General features: G+C 35.4%; 1 long non-coding RNA gene across 1 annotated transcript; it reads right to left on the bottom strand.

The window, feature by feature from the left end:
* Nucleotides 1–2,316: 2,316 nt before the first annotated feature.
* Nucleotides 2,317–4,567, bottom strand: LOC128579155 (uncharacterized). The gene is made up of 2 exons (XR_008378061.1): nucleotides 3,722–4,567; nucleotides 2,317–2,397 (listed from the first exon to the last, which is right to left on the bottom strand). It is a non-coding gene; the product is annotated as an uncharacterized LOC128579155 (long non-coding RNA).
* Nucleotides 4,568–9,762: the final 5,195 nt, after the last annotated feature.

Here is a 9,762-nt window from a genome sequence, read left to right as displayed (position 1 = left end):
ACTGCTGTTTCCTAGTTCTTGTGTTAAGACATTTATATTCTACTCTTCTCAGGTTTACCATGTACCCTTGTAAAATACACCATTGTTGTGGTCCCGCCAATTAATCTCCATCCACGTATCGATACCCTGCCCCTCCCCATACTCTTTCTCCTTCACGTGGGGCTATTGTTGTGTTATAGCTTTCATATGGGATTGTGGGTGGTTGTATATTGTTTTCACAGTAGGGCTGAGTTCCTTGGATATTTTCCTTCCATTCTTGAGATACTTTGCTAAGGAAAATATGCTCCAACTTCATTTCTTTCCTTATTTTTTCTTTCTTTATTTCTCTTTCTGTTCTTATTTCTTTTCCTTCCTTTCCTTTCTTTACCTTTCATTTCTCTATTATATCCTTTTCTTTCCTTTGCTTGTTTTACTTCCTTCCTTTCTTCCTTCCTTCCTTGTTTCCTTCCTTCCTTTCTTTCTTCCTGTCTTCTTTCTCTCATTCTTTCCATTTTTCTTTCTCTCTGTTTCTTTCCTTTTTCTTTTCTTAAATTTTCTATTTCCGTTCTTTACTTTCTTTCCTTTCTCTTCCCTCCTTCCTGTACTTTTTTCCTTCCTCCCTCCCTCCCTCCTTCTCTCCCATTCTTCTTTCTTCTTTGCTTACGTATTGAAGTGTAGTGGATCTATATAGGTTTGATAGTAGTACTGAGTACATTGGCTACTTTTCCATTCCTGATACACATTGCTAAGAATAATATGTTCCACCTCTTTGAAATTTTCTTTCTTTCTTTCTTTCTTTTCTTCATTCTTTTTATCTTTCTTCTGCCTTTCCTTTCACTTCACATACCTTCCCTTTCCTACCCTTGTCTGCCCTTCCTTTTCATTGACTTACCAGGCATTCCCTTACATGTCATTTTGCTTTTCATTCCTTTCTTTTCTTCCTTCTAACAATTTTTCATTCTTTCTTTCTTTCCTTCCTTCCTTATTTCCTTCTTTCTTTCTTTTCTTCCTTCCTTCCTCTGTCCCTCCCTCCCTTCCTTTCTTCCTTCCATCTGCTTCTTTCCTTCTGTCTTTTATCTTGTTTTACCTTCCCTTCCTGTCCCTTCCCTTTGATTCCCTTGTCTTCCCTTCCCTTTCATTAACTTACCTTGCCTTACCTTGCTTTTCATTTTTCTTTTCATTCCTTTGCCTTTTTTTGCCATTCTTTTCATCCTTTCCCTTCCTTCCAACCTCCATTCTTTCTTCTTTCTTTTTCTTTCCGTTTGTCTTTTGCTTTATTTTCCTTCTTTTCCCATACCTCCCTTTGCTTCCCTTTTCTTTCATTGACTTACCTTGCCTTACCTTTTAATTTTTCTTGTCATTCCTTTGCTTTCCTTTTTCCTTTCTTTTCTTTCTTTCCAACCTTCCATCCTTTCTTCTTTTTACTTCCTTTTTCTTCCATTCTGTGTTTCTTCTTCCTTTTCCTTCCCTTCTCATCTCTTCCCTTTGTTTCCCTTGTCTTCCCTTCTCTTTCAATGACTTACCTTGCCTTAACTTACCTTTCGTTTTTGTTTTGATTATTTTGCTTTCCTCTTTGCTTTCTTTTCTTCCATTCCCTTACTTCCAAACTTCCATCCTTTCTCTTTTTTTCTTTCTTCCTGTCTTTCTTTCTTTATTTCTGACTTTAGTATTTTATACATTAAAACTTAAATGTGTACATTAATGCAATTATGGGGTACAATGTCATGGTTCCATACACAATTTGAAATATTTACAGCAATCTCATTAACATATACTTCCCCACAGTTCTTCATTCTTTCATATGATATTCATATGTTAAAATTCACATATTTAACATGTAGCCTTGTAAATGCACAATTGGTACAGAGCAAAGAATTATCTTCCCTTCACCCATCCTCCCCTATACCCTCTTGCTCCTCTTTCATCATTACCTTAGGCTTTTGCTGGGTTGTAGCGTTCATATTGAAGTTTAGTGGTTCTATATCCATTTCACAGTACTACTGAGTACATTGAATATTTTTCTTTCATTCCTGATACACATTGCAAAGAAGTATATGTTCTACCTCCTTGTCATTTACTCTTCCTTCCTTCCTTCTTTCCTCTTTCTTTCCTTCCTTTCTCTTTCCTGGTCTCTTTTGTCTTTCATTTCCTTCATTTTCCATGCCTTCCCTTTGCTTTTCTTGTCTTCCCTTCCCTTTAACTTACTTTGCCTTACCTTACCTTTCATTTCTTTTCATTCGTTTGCTTTCATTTTTCTTTTCTTCTCTTCCTTACCCTTCTTTCCAAGCTTCTGTCGTTTCTCCTTTTTTTCTCTTTCTTTTTTCTTTTTCTTTTACTCTGTCTTTTATCTTCCTTTCCCTTTCCTTCCTATCCTTTCCCTCTGCTTCCTTTGTCTTCCCTTCCCTTTCTTTGACTTACCTTACTTTTCATTTTTCTCTTCATTTCTTGGCTGTTTTTCCCATTCTTTTCATCCTTTATCTTCGTTCCAACTTTCCATCCTTTCTTGTTTCTTCCTTTGTCCTTCATTTTGTCTTTTTATTTATTTTCCTTCTCTTCCCATCCCTCCCTGTGCTTCCCTTTTCTTTCATTGGCTTACCATCCTTACCTTTTAATTTTTCTTGTCATTTCTTTGCTTTTCTTTTTCATTTCTTTTCTTCCTTTTCCTTCCTTCCAACCTTCCATCCTTTCTTCTTTCTTTCTTTCCTTCTTTCCCTTGCCTTGTGTGTTTCTTATTCCTTTTCCTTCCCTTCTCATCGCTTCCCTTTGTTTCCCTTGTCTCCCTTCACTTTCAATGACTTACCTTGCCTTATGTTACCTTTCATTTTTCTTCTCATTCCTTTGCTTTCCTTTTTGCTTTCTTTTCTTCCTTTCCCTTCCTTCCTAACTTCCATCCTTTCTTCTTTCGTTTCTTTCTTCCTGTCTTTTTTCTATATTTCTTTCTTTATTATTTTTTAAATTAAATCTGATATGTGTACATTAATGCAATTATGGGGTACAATGTCATGGTTGTATACACAATTTGAAATATTTACATCATCTCATTAACATGTAGTTCCCCACAGTACTTCAGTCTTGTCATATGATATTTATATTTTACAATTTACATATTTAACATGTTGCCTTGTAAATGCACAATTGGTGCAGAGCAAAGAATTATCGGCCTGTCTCCCATCCTCCCCTATATCGTCTTGCTCCTCTTCCGTTATTACCTTAGGCTTTTGCTGGGTTGTAGTGTTGATATTGAAGTGTAGTGGTTCTATATTGGTTTCACAGTAGTGTACTGAATACATTGAATATTTTTCTTCCATTCCTGATACATGTTGTTAAGAAGTATATGTTCCACCTCCTCCTTTTTCTTTCTTTCTTTCCTTCTTTGTATCTTTCTCTCTTTCTTTGTTTTCTTTCTTTTTCCTGGTCTCTTTTGTCTTCCTTTTCCTTCCCTTTGCTTGTCTTGTCTTCCCTTCCCTTGTCTTCCCTTCCCTTTTTTTGACTTACTTTGCTGTACCTTACATTTCATTTTTCTTTTCATTCCTTTGCTTTCATTTTTCCTTTCTTTTCTTCCTTACCCTTCCTTCCAAGCTTCCATCCTTTCTTCTTTCTTTCTTCCTTCCTTTCTCTTTCTTTTTTCTTTCTTTCTTTCTGTCTTTATTCTTCTTTCTTTAATTCTGTCTTTTTTCCCTTTTAATTCCCTTGGTATCCCTTCCCTCTGCTTCTTGTCTTCCCTTCCCTTTCTTTGACTTACCTTGCCTTACCTTAGTTTGCTTTTTTCTTTTCATTCCTTTGCTTTTGTTTTTCAATTCTTTTCATCCTTTTTCTTCCTTCCAACCTTCCATCCTTTCTTCTTTCTTCCTTTGTCTTTCCTTTTGTCTTTTTCTTTATTTTCCTTCTTTTCCCATCCCTCCATTTGCTTCCCTTTTCTTTCATTTACTTACCTTCCCTTACCTTGTAATTTTCCTGTCATTTCTTTACTTTCTTTTTTCCTTTCTTTTCTTCCTTTTCCTTCCTTCCAACCTTCCATCCTTTCTTGTTTCTTCCTGTCTTTCCTTTTGTCTTTTTATTTTCCTTCTTTTGCCATCCCTCCCTTTGCTTCCCTTTTCTTTCATTAACTTACCTTGCCTTACCTTTTAATTTTTCTTGTCATTCATTTGCTTTCCTTTCTCCTTTCTTGTTTTCCTTTTACTTCCTTCAAACCTTTCATCCTTTCTTCTTTTTTTCTTTCTTCCTGTCTTTTTTCTATATTTCTTTATCATTTTTTAAATTAAATCTGATATGTGTACATTAATTATGGGGTACAATGTTATGGTTCCATTGACAATTTGAAATATTTACATCAATCACATTAACATATACTTCCCCACAGTTCTTCATTCTTGTCATATAATATTCATATTTTACAATTCACATATTTAACATGTAGCCTTGTAAATGCACAACTGGTACAGAGCAAGAAATTATCGTCCCTTCACCCATCCTCCCCTATACCTTCTTGCTCCTCATTCATCATTACCTTAGGCTTTTGCTGGGTTGTAGCGTTCATATTGAAGTGTAGTGGTTCCATATTGGCTTCACAGTAGTACACAGTACATTTAATATTATTCTTCCAGTCCTGATACACATTGCTAAGAAGTATATGTTCCACCTCTTTGTCATTTTCTTATCTCTCCCTTCCCTTCCCTTCCCTTCCCTTTTTCCTTCCCTCTTTCCTTTCCTTTTTCCTTTCCTTTCCTTTCCTTTCCTTTCCTTTCCTTTCCTTTCCTTTCTTTTCCTTCCTTCCTTCCTTCCTTTCTCTTTCCTTTTCTCTTCCTGTTCCTTCCCTTTCCATGACTTCCCTTTGCTTTTCTTGTCTTCCCTTCCCTTTCTTTGACTTACTTTGCCTTACCTTACTTTTCATTTTTTTATTTTTTTGCTTTTTCTTTGTTCTTTTCATCTTTTTCTTCCATCCTTTCTTCTTTCTTCATCTTTCATTGTGTCTTTTTTTATTTTCCTTCTCTTCCCATCCCCTCCTTTGCTTCTTTTTTCTTTCATTGACTTACCTTGCTTTACCTTTTAATTTTTCTTGTCATTCCTTTGCTTTCCTTTTCCATTTCCTTTCATCCTTTTCCTTCCTTCGAACCTTTCATCCTTTCTTCTTTCTTTCTTTCTCTTCCCTTGTGTGCTTCTTCCTTTTCCTTCTCTTTTCATCCCATCCTTTTGTTTCCCTTGTCTTCCCTTTGCTTTCGATGACTAACATTGCCATACCTTACCTTTCATTTTTCTTTTCCTTCCTTTGATTTCCTCTTTGCTTTCTTTCCTTCCTTTCCCTTCCTTCCAAACTTCCATCCTTTCTTCTTATTTCTTTTTTCCTGTCACTTATTTATTTCTTTATTGTTTTTAAATTAAACGTGATATGTGTACATTAATGCAATTATAGGGAATGTGTCATGGTTCCATAGACAATTTGAAATATTTACATCATCTCATTAACATAGACTTCCCCACAGTAATTCAGTCTTGTCATATGATATTCATATTTTACATTTCACATATTTAACATGTAGCCTTGTAAATGTACAAATGGTACAGAGCAAAGAATTATCTTCCCTTCACCCATCCTGCCCCCTGCCCTCTTGCTCCTCTTTCATGATTTCCTTAGGCTTTTGCAGGGTGGTAGTAATCATATTGAAGTGTAGTGGTTCTGTATCGATTTCACAATAGTACTGAGTACATTGAATATTTTTCTTCCATTCCTGATAAACATTTTTAAGAAGTATATATTCCACCTCCTTGTAATTTCTCTTTCTTTCTTTCTTTCTTTCTTTCTTTCTTTCTTTCTTTCTTTCTTTCTTTCTTTCTTTCTTTCTTTCTTTCTTTCTTTCCTTCTTTCCTTCTTTCCTTCTTTCCTTCTTTCTTTCTCTCTCTCTCTCTCTCTCTCTCTCTTTCTTTCTTTCTTTCTTTCTCTTTTGTCTTCCATTTCCTTCCCTTTTCATGCCTACCCTTTCCTTTTCTTCTCTTACCTTCCCCTTCTTTGACTTACTTTGCCTTACCTTACCTATCATTCTTTTCATTCCTATGCTTTCATTTTTCCTTTCTTCTCTTCCTTACCCTTCCTTCTGAGATTCTGTCGTTTCTTCTTTTTCTTTCTGTCTTTCTTTTTTCTTTTTCTTTTACTCTGGCTTTTTTCTTTATTTCCCTTCCCTTCTTATCCCTTCCCTCTGCTTCTTTTGTCTTCCCTTCTCTTTTTTGACTTCCCTTGCCTTACCTTACTTTTCATTTCTTGACTTTTTTTCCATTCTTTTCATCCTTTTTCTTCCTTTGAACATTCCATCCTCTCTTGTATCTTCCTTTGTCTTTCCTTTTGTCTGTTTCTTTATTTTTCTTCTTTTCCATCCCTCCCTTTGCTTCCCTTTTCTTTCATTGACTTTCCTTGCCTTACCTTTTAATTTTTCTTGTCATTCCTTTGCTTTCCTTTTTCCTCTTTTCTTCCTTTCCCTTTCTTCCAACCTTTTATCCTTTCTTCTTTCTTTCCTTCTTTCCCTTCCCTTGTGTGTTTCTTATTCCTTTTCCTTCCCTTCTCATCGCTTCCCTTTTTTCTTTGACTTACTTTGCCTTACATTATCTATCATTTTTCTTTTCATTCCTTTGCTTTCATTTATCCTTTCTTTTCTTCCTTACCCTTCCTTCCAAGCCTTCCTTGTTTCTTTTTTTTTTTATTTTTATTTTTTTATTAAATCATAACTGTATACAATGATATGATTATGGGGCATCATGCACTCACTTCATAAACCATTTGACACATTTTTATCACAGTGGTTAACATAGCCTTTCCGGCGTTATCTCAGTTACTGTGCCAAAACATTTACATTCTACATTTACCAAGTTTCGCAAATACCCCTGTAATATGCACCACAGGTGTGATCCCACCGATTCCCCTCCCTCTACCCACCCCCCCTTTCCCAGTTCTCCCTATTGTTAAGTTGTAGCTGGGTTATAGCTTTCATGTGAGAGTCCCAAATTAGTTTCATAGTAGGGCTGTGTACATTGGGTATTTTTTCTTCCATTCTTGGGATACTTTACTAAGAAGAATATGTTCCAGCTCCATCCATGTAAACATGAAAGAGGTAAAGTCTCCATCTTTCTTTAAGGCTGCATAGTATTCCATGGTATACTAGCCTATATCACAAAATCTCAAGACCAGAGATGTTGGCGTGGATGCGGAGAAAAGGGAACACTTCTGCACTGCTGGTGGGAATGCAAATTAATTCATTCCTTTTGGAAAGATATATGGAGAACACTCAGAGATCTAAAAATAGATCTGCCATTCAATCCTGTAATTCCTCTACTGGGCATATACCCAGAAGACCAAAAATCACAACATAACAAAGATATTTGTACCAGAATGTTTATTGCAGCCCAATTCATAATAGCTAAGTCATGGAAAAAGCCCAAGTGCCCATCGATCCACGAATGGATTAATAAATTGTGGTATATGTATACCATGGAATACTATGCAGCCTTGTTTCTTTTTTCTTTCTGTCTGTCTTTCTTTTTTATTCTTCCTTTTACTTTTACTCTGTCTTTTTTCTTCCATTCTCTTCCCTTCCTATCCCTTCCCTCTGCTTCTTTTGCCTTCCCTTCCTTTTCTTTGACTTACCTTGCCTTACCTTACTTTTTAATTTTCTTTTAATTTTTCTTTTCGTTTTCCATTCTTTTCATTTTTTCCCTTCCTTCCAACATTCCATCCTTTCTTCTTCTTCCTTTGTCTTTCCTTTTGTCTTTTTCTTTTTTTCCTTCTTGTCCCATCACTCCCTTTGCTTCCCTTTTCTTTCATTGACTTACCTTGCCTTACCTTTTAATATTTCTTGTCATTCCTTTGCTTTTCTTTTCCCTTTCTTTTCCTCCTTTTCCTTCCTTCGAACCTTCCATCCTTTCTTCTTTCTTTCTCTTCCCTTGTGTGCTGCTTCTTCCTTTTCCTTCTCTTTTCATCTCATCCCTTTGTTTCCCTTGTCTTCCCTTCGCTTTGAATGACTAACATTGTCATATCTCACCTGTCATTTTTCTTTTCCTTCCTTTGCTTTCCTCTTTCCTTTCTCTTTTTCCTTTCCCTTCCTTCCAAATTTTGAAATATTTACACCAAACACATTAACATATACTTCCCCACAGTTCTTCAGTCTTGTTGTATGATATTCATATTTTACAATTCACATATTTAACATGTAGCCTTGTAAATGCACTATTGGTACAGCTGAAAGAATTATCATCCCTTCACCCGTCCTGCCCTATATCCTCTTGCTCCTCTATCATCATTACCTTAGGCTTTTGCTGTGTTGTAGCGTTCATATTGAAGTGTAGTGGTTCTATATCAGTTTCACTGTAGTACTGAGTACATTAAATATTTTTCTATCATTCATGATACACGTTTCTAAGAAGTATATGTTCCACCTCCTTTTCATTTTCTTTCTTTCTTTTTCTTCTTCTTTTTTATTCTGTCTTTTATCTTCCTTTCTTTTTTCTTCCTATCCCTTCCCTTTGCTTTCTGTCTTCCCTTCCATTTCATTGACTTACCTTGCCGTACCTTTCCTTTCATTTTTCTTTTCATTCCTTTGGTTGTTTTTTTTTTTTTTTTTTTTTTACTTTCCCTTCCTTCCAACCTTTCTTCCTTTCTTCTCTCTTTCTAACTTTTTTCTTCATTTCTTTCTTTACTATTTATTTTTTAATTAAGTCTTATATGTGTACATTCATGAAATTATAAGGTACATGTCATGGTTCCATGCACAATTTGAAATATTTTCATCAATCTCGTTTATGTATCCTTCCCCACAGTTTCTTCAGTCTTTGGATCTGATATTCATATTTCACAATACACATATTTAACATGTAGCCTTGTAAAATGAACAATTGGTATGGAGCAAACAATTATCATCCCTTCACCCATCCTCCCCCCTACCGTCTGGCTCCTCTTTCTTAATTACCTTGGGCTTTTGCAAGGTTGTAGCATTCATATTTAAGTGTACTGGTTGTATATAGGTTTGACAGTAGTTCTGAGTACATTGGATATTTTTCTTCCATTCCAGATATGTCTTTCTTCTTCCTTTCCTTCCCTTCTTATACTTTTTTCTTGCTCCCCTTATCTTCCCTTTATTTCATTGACTTACTTTGCCTTACCTTACCTTTTATTTTCTTTTTCATCTTTTGCTTTCCTTTTTCCCTTCTTTTCTCTTTTTACCTTTCTTTCTTTCTTTCTTTTCTTCTTTCTTTCTTTCTCTTGGTCTTTTCTTTTTGTCTTTCTTCCCTCTTCCTTCCCTTCTCATCTTTTCCCTTTGTTTCCCTTCTTTCCTTCGCTTTCAATGACTTACCTTGGCTTAACTTACCTTTCATGTTTTTTTTCATTCCTTTGCTTTCCTCTTTGCTTTCTTTTCTTCCTTTCCCTTCCTTCCAAACTGTCATCCTTTTTTTCTTATTGTCTTTTTTCTTTATTTCTTTATTATTCTTTTAAATTAAATATGATATGTGTACATTATTGCAATTATGGGGTACAATGACATGGTTCCATGCAAAATTTGAAATATTTACATCAATCTCATTAACATATACTTCCCCACAGTTCTTAAGTCTTGTTGTATAATATTCATATTTTATAATTCACATATGTAACACGTAGCCTTGTAAATGCACTATTGGTACAGCACAAGGATTATCGTCCATTCACCCGTCCTCTGCATAACCTCTTGCTCCTCTTTCTTATTCTCCTAGGCCTGTTGTTTGGTTGTAACTTCCATATTGAACTGTGGGCTTGACAGTAGTACT

This window comes from Nycticebus coucang, chromosome Y (genome assembly GCF_027406575.1).
Source record: "Nycticebus coucang isolate mNycCou1 chromosome Y, mNycCou1.pri, whole genome shotgun sequence".
Taxonomy (NCBI): domain Eukaryota; kingdom Metazoa; phylum Chordata; class Mammalia; order Primates; family Lorisidae; genus Nycticebus; species Nycticebus coucang.
The sequence above is the reverse complement of the archived record's forward strand: the minus strand, read 5'-3'. Positions and strand labels throughout refer to the sequence as shown.